Raw genomic sequence first — 11,451 nt, forward strand, 5'->3', positions numbered from 1 at the left:
ATATTATCCTTCAAGAAGCCAATGTGTGTCTAGGCTCGTCCTCAGAAACTCGGCTATGGTTTGGCTATAGAATGGTGGGGGTACGAAAATCATCCCAACCTTCTGAACTGGAGAGCCAGGAAGTTCAGAGAGACCCAGAAACATGTTGTGAGACAAGACTAGGTCTAAAGAAACAGTCTTGTAAAGCCAGAAAAGGGATACACAGAATATTTATAAATTGTATGATTAGATGAATTTCTGTAGAATATGGCGGAAGACGAGAGTGAAAGAAAACCGAAGGATTTCTTAAACCCTCTTAGTAGGAGAGCAGTCTCTTAAGATATTTTTCCTGTCCCAGTAAGAATGCAAATTCTTTACATTGAAAATGTTTTTATGTGGTCAAGAAAGCACCAGGTTTTGAAGACTATCAGTATTGCATGCACAGTTCGGAACTACACAGTTCAGTGCCATCCAACTGTAGCATGGCCCAGTCTGCTGAAAGGATCCGCTTCTTCCCAGGAAGCATGCCACGTTGACAGTAATGTCAAGTAGCTAAACAGCAAAATATAAAAGTGGATGGGTACCTTGCTGCTTTTTTAAAAGTATTGCATATCAGCTGTTTAACTATAAACAGCTTTTCTCTACAAAATAAGAGTTCTGTAGATGTTTTTCCCACTCACGACAGTCAGTGGCATTTGGTTCAACAACATTATAGGAGTAATAGAAGTGACATCACACAACATCTCACTCCTCCTAATGAAGTCCCAGAAAAGCAGCCCCCCTGACCTTTGCCCACATGACTAGGGTGCCACACTGCATATTCTCTAAAAGTACAGTATTCATAGTTAGGTGAAACTTCAGGAATGGCCATTGCCTTCACCACTCATTACTCTCAGGGAAGGTGGTCATTGTGTACTCCACCACATCATGGCCAAGAATGTGGCATACACTCACACTTTGTCTCTTCAGGCTTGTGGAGATTTGTAGTTGGACCCTAAGAGGCATTATTTCTTGTTGCCATCCGTCTTGTTAGAGAAAAAGTGAAAGCAGAAATACTACCAATTTTGAAGTGACACAGAAATGGAAGCTAAACAATAGGTCTGTTCCCAGAATTTCTGTACACAGTCATTTAGCCGATCACAGTGCCAGCTGACTCATGGTAAGAGTTTCAAAAAGTGCATTCTAGATAAAGATTTGTTAGGGCCGTCCTAGTAATTCCTATATGCATTTGCAAACTACAAGTAAGCCGCAAAGTCAAGTTAAATTTTGAGAGAGAGTATGGAGGCTCGGGGATTGGTATTTGCTGGGCTTGAGAAACTTGGTTTTCTATGGATTTCTGTGCAGCAATCTCATCTGAGATCGAGGGGTTCTGACAGGACAGGAGATGGCATGCGCCCGGACAGGCGATGTGCACGCGCACGGCTGTCTCAGGGCTCGTAAGCAGCGCCCCTCCTATCGCAACTTGGCTGTTGCAGTCGTGAGGAGAGACTGCCTGTTGTTGGCTCGAGCCGTGCAGCTGACGTGACGTGCTGTCTCATCACTGCAGAGCAACACGTGTATTGTGGGCAAAACTCCTCAATTTGGCAAACCGACGTTGGCTCCAAACTTTTAAACCCCATAATGGTAGGCTCAGATTGACTATTCTTTTAGGAGTACTCTAGCGCGACACAAAGCAGAACAAACACCAATTGTCAAACAAAAGAGAGGTTTTGCGCTGATAATTTGAAGCAAAATGTCTGGCTCTGTATTGCATAGCAGCAAGCCCCCTCTTAATGTAATGCAGTGGGGGCATATCAGGGCGGGAACAGCGTTTACATGCAGAGGCAGATCTACTAACCTAGCACAACGTGGCTTTGCGTGAAATCCTAGCAATAATAAAAAGCAGTTGCATAAAATGGCAAAAGAAAAATCCTAGAGGTTTTAAAAGCGCTTGACTGCTAAAGTAGCACAGAACGGGGGTGATGCCTTTGGTGTAAACAGCTTAGTTTAACAACAACAAACCAGCAACAGAGGAGCCCGCGAAAGTGAAAGTGATCATGATTACGATCGCTACGGAGGAAAGACACATGGCGCTGCGCGCGTGCACGTTCACGTGCACTGTAGCTTTAGGCCACGGCAGCACTTTGAAAAGCCCAGTTATAAAATGTCTCTTCGAGCCTTTGGCTCGCGAGACCTAAAAAGGGTATCTTTGAAGGCATCAAGTCAATGTTGCAAAAAGCCATGTGTTCAAAAGAATTGTGGCTTTACGACTGTGACAAGATTAATACCAGATTGCAGTGTGAGATCTAATGGAAGGGTGAAAATGAGGAATAACATCAAGAATGTATCTTCAGTGCCCTGTTTTTTTAGAGAAAACTAACCTTCAGACCTGTTAACATAGGCCCCTGTAATTAACTATGGTACATTATTAGGGAACACAAGAAATGGGCTTAGTTGTTTGTCGACAACCCAACAGCAGAAGGCGAGACACTTGTTTTACACCGGTCTATATTATCCTTCAAGAAGCCAATGTGTGTCTAGGCTCGTCCTCAGAAACTCGGCTATGGTTTGGCTATAGAATGGAGAGGGTACGAAAATCATCCCAACCTTCTGAACTGGAGAGCCAGGAAGTTCAGAGAGACCCAGAAACATGTTGTGAGACAAGACTAGGTCTAAAGAAACAGTCTTGTAAAGCCAGAAAAGGGATACACAGAATATTTATAAATTGTATGATTAGATGAATTTCTGTAGAATATGGCGGAAGACGAGAGTGAAAGAAAACCGAAGGATTTCTTAAACCCTCTTAGTAGGAGAGCAGTCTCTTAAGATATTTTTCCTGTCCCAGTAAGAATGCAAATTCTTTACATTGAAAATGTTTTTATGTGGTCAAGAAAGCACCAGGTTTTGAAGACTATCAGTATTGCATGCACAGTTCGGAACTACACAGTTCAGTGCCATCCAACTGTAGCATGGCCCAGTCTGCTGAGAGGATCCGCTTCTTCCCAGGAAGCATGCCACGTTGACAGTAATGTCAAGTAGCTAAACAGCAAAATATAAAAGTGGATGGGTACCTTGCTGCTTTTTTAAAAGTATTGCATATCAGCTGTTTAACTATAAACAGCTTTCCTCTAAAAAATAACAGTTTTGTAGATGTTTTTCCCACTCACTACAGTCAGTGGCATTTGGTTCAAAAACATTATAGGAGTAATAGAAGTGACATCACACAACATCTCACTCCTCCTAATGAAGTCACAGAAAAGCAGCCCCCATGACCGTTGACCACATGACATCAGGGGAACAATATGACCTCTGAATACGATGCAGTGGCATCACCGAAACTGGTGAAAACAACCCAGAACAGACACGATTCAGTCATATGTCACTTTTACAGTGGTAATCCTTTTTTATTCATAAGTGCATATTTACTTAGTAGGTAAATTACATCTATACACTGACTGGTGAATATCAGTCTAGTAAACCAATTTTCTGTTAGCAATTTTGCTCTTTACTAGCCCCCCCCCCCCACCCCGGATTTCATGTTGTGTATTTTTTTCTCATTCATGTGTTGTTTAATTAGAGTATGGTGTGGTGCTGTAGTTCGCACTAGAAAATGCAGAAAGCAACACGTTTTACACTGTTTGCATCTTTGTTTTTTTCCTTAGAGGAAACATCAACAACCTGACAAGAATCTTAACAACCCAAAGGGCCACGAAATTTAGGGCGAGAGGATACAATCAGCAAGGACAAACATTGACAGCAAATGAGGCTGAAACTTATCCCCTTGGCATGCTAATGTCTGGACTGGACTGTTCCCATGAGGCACAGGGTCAAGACTGATTTGCATATGGCTGGGTTCAAACTGGAAAGGCATGGTGAGCCAACAACGATGGATTTAGGCCCAGATCTCTGTACTGGGGTGAATGTATGACATTGTTCTGCATTCTGTCCATCAACTGTTGTTTTTGCAAATGTCTGAACTGGCAGCACCACAATGAACACTCGCAAATTACCAATTAACCACAGAACTGCTAAGCAAGGCGGGGGCGAGGGGGGGGGGGGGAGGGAGTGAGAGAGAGAGAGAGAGAGAGAGAGAGAGAGCTTGTTTGTACCAGGGCTTCTACCATCAAGGGACACATATTGCGTTCCTATGTCCAGCAATGTGTTTTCTAAAGCTAGCAATATTTGTTTACATATGAACCAGCCATTACTTTTCGCTACCAACCTCTGAGATGATCAACTGATCTAGCTGGGCCAGTGGTATAGCAGTTGTCTAGAAAAAAGCGGTCTCATTCTAGTGCCTATCAAACATGCCTAATGTAGCACTATCTTCACGTGCAGAATATGTTGTTTCTTTCTCCAGTTCTGCATCCTCCATTTAGCAGTAACACCATGTTATCCATCACCAGTGATTACAATTGCGGAAAGAAATCCTTAATATCGATATTGGAGGTATAGACGTTCCAGATAGTTACATCCACTCCATCCAAAACCAAGATGTATTGACCCTGCGTGCCTGCCTCCATGTAGATCGTACGAAAGTGGACGCCGGGTGCCGCTAAGACTGCCACTCCACAAGAGTAGGAGGGAAAAAGTGGACATGATCAGTTGCCCCCTCCATCTTAGTGCAACCATTGGCAGCACACCCCACCCACACAAACACATAGCATGCATGCTAAATAAATAAATACACAATACAACTTTTGTTTGGGTAAATATTGCTGCAGGTTTATTCCACACAAAAGTATGCAATATGGTGGGTTATCTTACGGGCGATCCAAGGGCAGGCAGCTGTAACCAAACTGTGCTGCCTGCCCGCCTGATGAGCCAAGCAGCACTGGGGAGAACCCAATCAGTGCTACACCTTATGGTGTGATCCACTTTCCAGATCACGTGACACATTGGTCCCTTATTACTCACGCCCCTTTCAGGGCGGAGCATAGCAAGGCAAGCCCCCGGTTGTTCAGGCCCACAACCGCCCGAAGGACTAACGGGACGTCAATGCGGTTTTCCAGGAACCTGCCATGAGGCTCCTGGGATTTGGCTCTGGCACCCCTATTGTGCCCTGCAGAGGTACCCTTCTGTACCCATAGACGGCGTGTCCGGCGCAACAGAAGACGCAAGGATGGCGGGGGAAGACCTATAAACCTTCGCCCCATCCATCGGCGTGCCGGAAGTGACGCGCCAGCGCGCTACAGGCAAGGAGGGGGGACCCTCCCTGAGTTCCCGCATTAGAGAGGGGGGTGGGTTGGTGCCCAGATGGCACTAGAGGGCAGCCCGCTTGAGTGGCCCCCTGCGTGGGCTGCGGGCAGCCGCATTTCTTCTGTTTGTCTGCCTCAGGGTGCATCTCCTGCAGGCAGGTGATGCTCCCTCCAATGCGTCTTACATAGGATGCACCCCATTTCTCTTTACATAACTGGCCGGGCCCCAGACGTTCCATGTAAAAATCTTATAGGTCACTGTTTTCTACAGCTAGAGATCACAAATCCTTGCAGCTCCAATATAACTTGCACCTTTTTATCACCATGCAAAATGCATATCGATTCCTGTACTTTCTTCAAATGTAACTACCCACATGCTTGTGCTACAAATAAGCTTTTAGTTTTATTAAATAAGATAGGATGCTTTTAGTTGTGGAGTGCAATGCTGCCAATCTTAGCCTTCTATCACTGTTCCACCACTAGAGGAAAGCAGACTTTTTTTGCCTTTTTAGGTCTTGTCTACTGACAGCTTTTGGCTGTTTGTGAAAGACTATACAAAAACCTATAGCGGCTGATGGCCAGTTCATTGCTTACCACTGGTTGGCTTTCTTGTCACTCATTTGCTTGCTTTTTATTCAGTGGCTTTAGTTCCTCTTCTTGTGTTTGTCCAGCCCTTGGAGCATTACTTCTTTACCATCCTTTTTGATTGGATGGTTTGCATCCTTTCACTGTTCATTCAGGGAACTATTTTTTTTCTTATCAGTACATAAGAGTCCATACATTTTCTTACTTTCTCCCTAATGTACTGCTTCCCCCTAACATACCACCTCCAACCCAAATGCACTGTTGCTACCCCACCCCGCTTTGATTGCTTCCAACCCACCTTGACCCTTTATGCTTTTTTACATATTTGTTGTAAATATTATTTATTTACTCTCCCTGCCTCGATGGCCTCTTTACTTCTCAGAGTTGTATATGTCCTACCAGCTACTCTGATGCTTGCCCACCCCTCCATTCTGGATTCTCTACAACAACAAAAAAATCTGTATACATTTTTTTGTCTTTAATTTTTGGAGGGCTGTGCTACTGCCATTTGCTGCCAGGCCACTGAATTGTGTGAATGTGCTTTTACACATGCTTTATTTACCTCTCCAAAGGTGAGTCACAATGAATGGAATGGTAAATAAGAAAATAAACAAAATGGTAGCCAGTGCACTTTTGTCATCATGTTAGAGCACAATAGCGGGATGACTAGCAAGATTGAGTAAATGTTACTTTGCTTTCTGTAGGCGGATGCTGCTCAGCATTGGAAAAGCAAATATTGGCAAAACCAATAAATTCAAAAGGTGACACCTACTGGCTTTGCCAATGCTTGTTACAGGTATGAAGGCAGGCCGCTATATGCCTAAATATTTTGTACCACCCTTCCACAGAACCTCTCCACAACAAATAATCTGTACGCACACATACATGTCTTATCTTACAGTGTTTTATTCTTTATATTGTTTACTTGCACATTGTGAATACTCAGAAACAAAATCTCTACAGATCAGATTCCAACACCTACCGTTTTGTGATATCAATAAATAAAGTTCAGAATGGTGTGCTCAGTGCAGGTTGTTAGAAAAAAATGTGTACGGGTGGCAAGGCATCGATTATGTGAAGAGAGAGGAGTATAAGAAGTCTAGCATAGTTTGGGGTTGAAGTGACCCGCTCAGTGAGTGGGACGAATGCTGGACAGCTTATAAGAGAGAAAACATAGGCCCCCGATTACAACTACAGGGTGAGAACTTCTGTTTGAACCCAAAACAGGATCCAGGTCCAGCAGTGTGTGCCCATGCGCTAAATGAACGTGTTATTTGTCCATGAGGAAATTGCATATCCCCACGTTTCTAGCAGGTAAAACCTGACAAGTACCTAGTTGGTATTTGACACAAATTTCCAGTTAGCACACCCTGAAATACCCTAGCATGTTCCAGGTTGGCGAATCAGAATGCCAGTGACGGGGAGAAGAGGGAATGGCCTAGTCGAGAGAGGACAGCTGCTGAATCCATGGCAGTTTATTACAGATGTTATTAGGTGGTCATATGACCTACTCTCAGGGCGAGGAAATGATGACCAATGACCATAATAAAATAAAGAAGAGCCACAACGAGAGAGAGGAAGAGTATAGCGTAAGAAGGAAAGGCAATACGCACGAGCCTGAAGGATCACAATATGCGTGAAAGGACCATAGCGCCAAAGGAAAAGACGTATGTGAAAAGGAAAAATCAAAGCAAAACCAAAGGGGATGATGGACGGAGTGTTGAACATTGCAAGCACTCACCCCCAGTCAACTGATCTGGGTTTAATCCATCATCATTCTTTAGCTCACTTCGCCACCCCAGTTCAGACATGGCCATATGCAAATCAGTCTGATCCTGTGCCTCATGGGAACAGTCCAGCCCGAACTGCCAAGCCATGTCTTCCCTGGACTGGAAACAAGCATCCTGGGACTGGTTTCTGGCTAATCAGCCGTCATCAGCCAGGCTAGCTTGAATCCAGTGGCAAAGTTTGCAAGGGACCCACGTCTGGGCATACCCTGCCAACTTAGGGCGAACAAAGCAAAACCAAAGGGGATGATGGACGGAGTGTTGAACATTGCAAGCACTCACACCCAGTCAACTGATCTGGGTTTAAACCATCATTATTCTTTAGCTCACTCCGCCACCCCAGTTCAGACAGGGCCATATGCAAATCAGTCTGACCCTGTGCCTCATGGGAAAAGTACAGCCCGAACAGCCAAGCCATGTCTTCCCTGGACCAGAAACAAGCATCCTGGGACCGGTTTCTGGCTAATCAGCCGTCATCAGCCAGGCTAGCTTGAATCCAGTGGCAAAGTGAGTTTGGGCTGGACTGTTCCCATGAGGCACAGGGTCAGACTGATTTGCATATGGCCATGTCTGAACTGGGGTGGTGGAGTGAGCTAAGGAATGATGATGAATTAAACCCAGATCAGTTAACTGGGGGTGAGTGCTTGCAATGTTCAAAACTCCATCCATCATCCCCTTTGGTTTTGCTTTGTTCGCCCTAAGTTGGCAGGGTATGCCCAGACGTGGGTCCCTTGCTCATTTTGCCACTGGATTCAAGCTAGCCTGGCTGATGACGGCTGATTAGCCAGAAACTGGTCCCAGGATGCTTGTTTCCAGTCCAGGGAAGACATGGCTTGGCAGTTCGGGCTGGACTGTTCCTATGAGGCACAGGATCAGACTGATTTTCATATGGCCATGTCTGAACTGGGGTGGCGGAGTGAGCTAATGAATGATGATGGATTAAACCCAGATCAGTTGACTGGGGGTGAGTGCTTGAAATGTTCAACACTCCAACCATCATTCCCTTTGGTTTTGCTTTGTTTGCCCTAAAAAGGAAAAATCACCCTCTGAGTAGAAAAGATTATAATGGGAAGGAGAACTCAGTATTAGAAAGACCAATGTGACAGGGAAGGACCACAGTGTAAGGTTAGAACTGTCATGTGAGGGAACGATCTTACGGTGAGAAAATCAGCTATTAGAAAGACTATAGTGAGACAGGGATTAACCATGATAGGATAGAAAATACTACAGTGAGAGGAAAGAACCAGGGTTTCAGGAGAAGCACCACAGTGAGAGAGAGAGAAATATAGGTGTTTAACAAGGGAGCCCTACCAAAATATGAGAAAGGAAGGGGGGTAAGTTGGAAGAGCGTTAGTCTGCAGATCCATGTTGGATAGAAGTGACTGAGAATCCCTATGGATGCCCAGGAGTTTAGGTCATGATAGGGGACCCATAGATTCGTGGGTGAGCAAGGTCTTGGGTATCTAAAAAGAGAGCAATGCGTTCAGGGACCGGACGCTGAGAGCTTTATTGACCTGAAGGTATATGTCAGAAGACGCACGTGATCTGTAATGTAATAGCAGTGTTTCCAGTCTAGGATCCTGCTACTGGCATTTGAAACTTAAAAAAGCATAATTTACCACAAGTTTCTTCCCAAAATAAGCCCCTAATGCTAACCACACAATGATTCTTGTAAGGTTGCGATCCGCAAATGTGGGACACTTTTTTTGTGTGCAGGGCCAATTTTGCACCCTAATCCGACCCTGAGTAGGTGACTAAAATCATAGTGACAGGTAGGATCACATATGAAAGGGATCGACCTTAGAGAGTGTAAAGAGCAGCATGAGTGGGGGAAGACCAAAGAGATAATGGTGCATGGTGAAAGGGCCAGTACAGCAAATACTGGCATGTGAGAGAAATAAAAGCAGTGTGTGAGGGAAGGGCCTCAGTGTGAAACGGAGCGTGCGCGACTCGAGTTCAGGACTGCTTTCTTGAGAATGGGCGCCGCCCCGCAGTTCAAGATCCAATCCAACAACTCCAAGACAGAGACACCCAACCACACCCCCAGAATTTACATTACATACACCCTAGTGTCCACAAACACACACAAGTGAGCCTACGGGCTCCTAGACGGCGGAACAGTTTCAGTTCGTAGTTTTCTTGTGAAAGGCAACCAAGCAGACACAGCTATTAACCTACAAAGACAAGTAGGCGGGAGTGCTGCCATGCAGACACACTTAAAAGGGTACTGTACACCAACAGATTTGCTATCGTCTACACACATACGTGACATATACACAAACTCGCATGTAGGGGCCTGCAAACACGCTGCCATCTACAGACAAGAGTAGACTCAAGACGTGCCCACAAAAATAAGCCAAACGCAGAGACGTATCTACAGACATTCACAGTTTTGCCCAAACATGCAGAGGCATTAACACAAAGACCTATACTATGGAAACGCATGAGAACAATGTCGTGTACAATTGTATATGCTCCTTCAACTGTCCTTCTAATGCTCCCCCTTAGCACACACACATGTCCCATCATGCACCACAAGCATGCCAAAATAAACAGTGCCTATTGGCAACGCCGCCTGCGCCGGCATCCGCACCCTCCCTGTGCACGTGTCACCTCTGCCTCCGCTCTGCCCTGAGGTATTTGTACTGTCTCTGTCCCCGTATCCTCCCCGCATTCTCCTTACCTCTTTGCGCTAGTCTCCCCTCTCAGTAGTTCTTTCTCCCCCCTCTCGTCTGCCTTCTCTTTCGCACCTGTCTACTTTTCCCTGGCCCCTCCTTCCCCCACCGCCATACACTGTCAGTGGGCGCGGGAAGCAGCGTCCACGGGCGCGCACTGACAGCAGCCAGATCATATCACTCATCGTGAGTTGATTCCACGTCGCACTTACTGAGTAGTAACGTGAAGCGTTGATCTCACCGGCCCGACTCAAGGATATCCTTCAGTCTGTCTTCACCGCATGTGTAGAATCCCACTCCAGCATGGAGCCAGGGTCCGAGCAACACGAGCTCGCCTGCTGCCGCCGCCCTGAGCTGCGATCTGTCCTGCCGGGGTCCTCGCTCCTGGGGTGCTCAGTCGGTGGGTCGCGGAAGGGGGAGCGCGGCGAGGGCACTCTCCTCAAACTATCAATGCGGTGGCGCGCCTGCTCCTTCTCAAACTGAGTCAAAATTGCATCAGCTAGCTGGCACAGGGGCGGGTCCTTCGCATTAGACCGCCCCTTGCGCTCACAGACAGTCTACACCAGGCGCACAACACCCATTGGACTCATAGGGCTTCAGCCCCCCCCCCCCCCCCCCCGTCGTGTGTGGCAGCCCGGGATGAGACACCTTCCCGGGCAAAAAAGCAGCCGCACCCGAGCACTTCACAGGTCTTTAAAAGACCATTTGCATGTTAATGACCCCTTCTAAGAGCCCCTGCAGCTCCACTCAGCCTATTGCTTAAAATTCAGCCCCCCCCCCCCGAAATTTGGCTCTAGTTGCGCCTCTGGTCTACACCCTCTTACTCGGTTCGCTTCCCCCAGAGTGTGTGCCATCCCAAAACTCCTCACATTATGGGGCCTGGTACCGTGACCATCTCCTCCTTGACGGCGAGACTGCTTACACTGATTCTTAGGAAGTAATGGCCAAGTTCATCAAGCATACCTGACAATTTACAAATGAATGTCATAGTTTGAGGAGGGTCGGGGCCTCCTGCTCAGAGCTACTGAAGAGGCCCATCACCAAGCCCCAATCCCCTCCCCAAAACACAAAAACAAAGGCTTATTGATGCTGTTGCCGATGTCTTGTGGTGTTTTCACACCACTTAATGGACGAAACTGCATGCTGCCTCCGAAAACCAGCTGAAAATCCACTGTTCACAGTGGTTTTCAGCTCGTTTTCCCTGTCACAGTGTGATTTCGGCTCCTCACTGGCTGACCCTGTGAACGG

The 11,451-nt window shown here is 46.3% G+C and overlaps 1 protein-coding gene across 1 annotated transcript in view; it reads right to left on the reverse strand.

The window, feature by feature from the left end:
• Window positions 1-10,689, reverse strand: part of LOC146809384 (sodium-dependent neutral amino acid transporter B(0)AT2-like) — a 90,677-nt gene extending 79,988 nt beyond the window's left edge. Inside the window, exon 1 of the mRNA XM_085616198.1 lies at window positions 10,416-10,689. The gene's annotated coding sequence lies outside the window, so the exon portion shown is untranslated. The remainder of the gene's footprint in view (window positions 1-10,415) is intronic.
• Between the last annotated feature and the right edge of the window lie 762 nt (window positions 10,690-11,451).

The sequence above is a fragment of the Triturus cristatus genome, chromosome 7 (genome assembly GCF_964204655.1).
Source record: "Triturus cristatus chromosome 7, aTriCri1.1, whole genome shotgun sequence".
Lineage (NCBI taxonomy): Eukaryota > Metazoa > Chordata > Amphibia > Caudata > Salamandridae > Triturus > Triturus cristatus.